At 46.0% G+C, this 4,245-nt stretch overlaps 1 non-coding gene across 1 annotated transcript; it reads left to right on the forward strand.

The window, feature by feature from the left end:
• Window positions 1-3,020: 3,020 nt before the first annotated feature.
• Window positions 3,021-3,125, forward strand: LOC115873080. The gene has a single exon (XR_004048222.1). It is a non-coding gene; the product is annotated as a U6 spliceosomal RNA (small nuclear RNA).
• The last annotated feature ends 1,120 nt before the right edge of the window (window positions 3,126-4,245 follow it).

Genomic DNA, 4,245 nt, shown 5'->3' on the forward strand with positions numbered 1-4,245 from the left:
CTGACTTGTCCACTGCTCAGAGCTTTTTTGAAGTTCAGAACTATAGTGATATACAAAAGGGACTTTTAAAAGTTGGTGGAAAAGTGGAATGGAAAGATTAGGGGCTTTGTTCTCATTCTTTGAAGCCCCTTTGTATGTTGAAATAGCTTTGAACACTGGACTCCCTGCACAGGTATGATGTTAGTATAGTCTGGGACAATGCTTCAGAATTACTAATAGGCTTTTAATTCACAGATCATTGAACCCAATTCCTAGGGCTTCTGATTCAGTATATCCAGGGTCAGCCTGAGAATCTGCACTGCCATCAAGTTCCCAGGGAATGCTGAGGGTGCTGATCCAGGACCTGGCTTTGACACCCACTGATCTGGGGGGTCAACAGCATCTGCCTAAGTCCTTCACTGAAAGCTGCTGGGTTGAATCTGAGGGTACCTGATCTGATCTTTAGAATTGACCTGGGCCTAGCTTCTCACTGTTAATGAAACCCCAAAATTCTTTCAGACAATTAATAATGAACTCTACATCTTCAAAGTGCCAGATACCAAGAGTATATCCCTGAACCAAACAGATCCAAGAGCAAATGGACAAAATGATGGCCGAAGACAGTAAGTGCCATAAAGGATCAATAGCAGGATAGTGAGATAGATATAAGAGCGTCCAAGGGAAGGACGGTTCTTCACCGAGTGGTCAGGGAAGTCCCCTCTAATGAATTAAAATGTAAGCTTAAGTCTCAATGAACTACAGAAGCAGACCTACTGAGATGAGGCAAGAGCACTCTAGACAGAGAGAACAGGAAGTGCAAAGGCTAGGAGGCAGACACAAGCAAGGTTAGTAGGGCTGGACTATGAATAAGAAGCAAAGTGATATGGGATAGGGTCAGAGAAGATTGAGTCTTGCAGGCCATGGGGAGCTGGGATTATAAATTAAATCTGTAGTATAATATCCAAAAAAACAAAAACCCAGAGCTGTTTCCTTCAAGACTCATAACAACCTCTTTGAATCAAAGTAGAACTGCTCCGGTTTGTCTGTTTGTTTTTTATTAATCATTTTACTGGGAGTTCTTATAGATATTATAATAATCCATGATTCAATTAGATCAAGCATAATTGTACAATTGCTGCCACCATAGTTTTCAAAACATTTTTTTTCTTCTTGAACTCCTTGATATCAGCTCCCCTTTATCCCCCACTCCCTGCCCCTACCCCGCCCCCTATCCCTTGTTATTTTATATATATATATAAATATATATATATATACACATATACACACACACACATATATTTTGCCAGTTTTCTTGGTTATAATCTTTACAAAAGCAGATCACTAGACCTTTCTTCCAGGGTGCCACTGGGAGGGTTTGAACAAGCAACATTTAGTTTAGCAGTCAAGCACAAAACATTTGCCTATAATCTGTAGACCAATAGGACATCCCCACACAGAAGGGTCACTAGGAAGGGATGAGTCAACCAGGGCACAGTCTAGCACCAATAAAACACACAATATTCCCCTGGTTCTTTGAGGCTTCATTACACACACACACACACACACACACACACAATCATGACCCCAGTCCTGCCTTTCAGTTCTGGCTATGTACATTGGTACAGATAAGAGTTCACAGCACACAGAACCCAGGTCAGATAAACCCCTCAGGAACAGAAATGAGAGTAGCAATACCAAGTGGGTAGGGCAAAAGATGGGGGGAGGAGAGGTGGAAGGGGCAAACAATAGAAACTCGGGTGACGGGAGACAGCCGTTGGTGTAAGATATGAAAACAATAATAATCTATAATTTATCAAGGAGTCATGAGGGTGAAGGGTAGGAAGGGAGGGGAAAACAGAGGAGCTGATAGCCAGGGCTCAAATAGAAAGTAAATGTTTTTTAAATGATGATGACAACATATGTACTAATAAGCTCTAATTAGTACTAATATGCTCTACTTAGTACTAATATGTACTAATATTCCATACAATTGATGTATGGAATGTTATAAGAGCTGTAAGAGCCCCCAATAAAATGATTTTTTAAAATTTTGCCTATAGTATGTTAATAGACTAGTATCTCTCAAACTTTAATGTGCATGCAAATCACCTGAGTAAGGACTCTGTTAAAAGCGCAGATCATGACTCATGAGATCTGAGCTGGGCCTCGGGTGCTGCATTTCGAACAAGCTCCAGACTCTTCTGCGGCGGGTCTCCGAAGCAAGCTTTACGTAGCGAGTGCATAGCAGGAAAGGCTAGGAACTCCACCGTGGGGGGATTCTGTGGAGGCATTTTTGGGTCGGTGTTTGACTGCTGACCCCATCGCTGGCGATCTTAGCCCATTATCTGCACCACAGGAAAAGGATGAGGCTACCTGCTCCCGAAAACCCTATTATAGGGTGGCCATGAGTGAGAACTGACTTGATAGCCGTGGGCTCTGCTTTCATTAGGGAAAAATGCGCCGTTCCCTGGCAGCGGCATTCAGTGAAGGGCAAGAGAGCCCGAGAGGGGGAAAAGAGCAAAATATGATGTCAGGGAATGTGGACACTAAACATTGGATTGAAGGAGGATCTATGAGTTACAGTCTCTTGAGGGAAACTCCCCCAAAAAAAAAAAAAAGAAAGAAAGTGACTGCCATGGGGTCAGTTCTGACTCCCAGCGAGGCTATAGGACAGGATACAACTGCCCTATGCGTTTCTGAGACTGTAACCCATTAAGGGAGTAGAACAGCCCACCTTTGTTCCTTCGGAGCGGCTGGTAGTTTCAAAGTGCTCACCTCTTGGCTAGCAGCTCAGCGCAGTCCCCTCCTGTCCTCCGGTGTCGCTGCTGAGTCACAGACGATTCCTCAGCAGTGCGTGCGTGCGTGCGTGCGTGTGTGAGTGTGATGCAGGCCCCCGGCAGCACAATAGTTAAGAGCTAACTGAAAGGCTGGTAGATTGAACCCCACCCCCACCCACTCCACAGGAGAACAGACTGGCAATCGACTCCCATCAGGATTGTGAGTAGATTCCAACTCATAGCAACCCATAACGATGGTTGCTGGTGCTTGCTTCGGGAGCACCTATACTAAAATTGGGAATGATACAGAGATTAGCATGGCCCCTGTGCATGGCTGACATGCAAATTCTTGAAGCAAAAAAAAAAAATAGGATGGTGGTTGAGGTAGTTAGTTTATTGTGACAACCTGGCCATTAAACACAGGTGGGGTTAATTGAAGGGCAGAGGGATACATGGTTCGGTGAGCCTCACCTTTCAAGTTCTCGGGTCTCTTGTTTGTGATGGTCGCACCAGGGTGCAGCTGCCTTAGCCAGTTCCCTGCTTCAGCTAGCAAGGCTCACTTCCTGCAAGAGATCCCCAAGGAGAACCACATGGACCTACCCTGATGCAGCCCTGCATGCTGGAGCAGCTGTGTGGAGACCCCTGCCAACGGCTGAGATGCTTACACGTTCACTGATTCGGCTTTCCTCCTGCAGTTGGCACCATTGCATCTGTTTTGTGAGATGGAGGAAGACTTTGTGGATTGGTGTTGGACATATGGGTTAATGGGTTATTGTTGGACTTGTGGGCTTAGGCAGCACTGGGTAGTGAACTCTCTCTCATATATGAGTTTCTGTGGATTTGTTTCTCTAAGTACCCAGACTAACACAGCACTTGTTGGTAGGTGCCGTGGAGTCAGGGTCCATGCAGACTCCTGGTGAGCTGATGTGCCAGAGGACAACGCACCTCGGCGCCCACTCCACCAAATTCAGAGCCTTGCCACCCTCTGCCCTAAAGGGTCCCTCCCTGTGAGTGGGAAGGCCTCCCTGCACACACCAGCAGCAGACTTGCTAGCATACAGATAAAAAGAGTATATCACAAAAAAGAGGAAAAGATCAAATCATATATATGTGTTTCTCAACAGCTGATTCAGAAGGCGCTGTGGTAGATTTCCAAAGTGCATCTGTCCACAGCATAGCATCACTGCTTCATCCTTGCCAGTCCTACTTTCCCTCTTGTACAAGTAGGGGTTGTTTTACAACCTCCTTCACCGTCTATGGCTCCCAATGTCCACTGCCCACCTGTCCATTCTCCCCAGGCTGCACACCGAGGGCTCCTGAGAAGTGCAGGTGTGGGAGAAGCGGGCATTGCAGAGGCCAGTTGCCCCTATAGTGCTTCCTCGAGGCAGCTATGAAAATAGAGTCACCTTCACCCACCTGCTCCGGCCTCTGGGGCCAAGCATGGGAACTGCATCATTTTATGCTAAAAGCCAGATGGCTGCTTCTTTTAA

This window comes from Echinops telfairi, unplaced genomic scaffold, assembly GCF_000313985.2.
Source record: "Echinops telfairi isolate 266 unplaced genomic scaffold, ASM31398v2 ScPeMD7_4;HRSCAF=17, whole genome shotgun sequence".
NCBI lineage: Eukaryota > Metazoa > Chordata > Mammalia > Afrosoricida > Tenrecidae > Echinops > Echinops telfairi.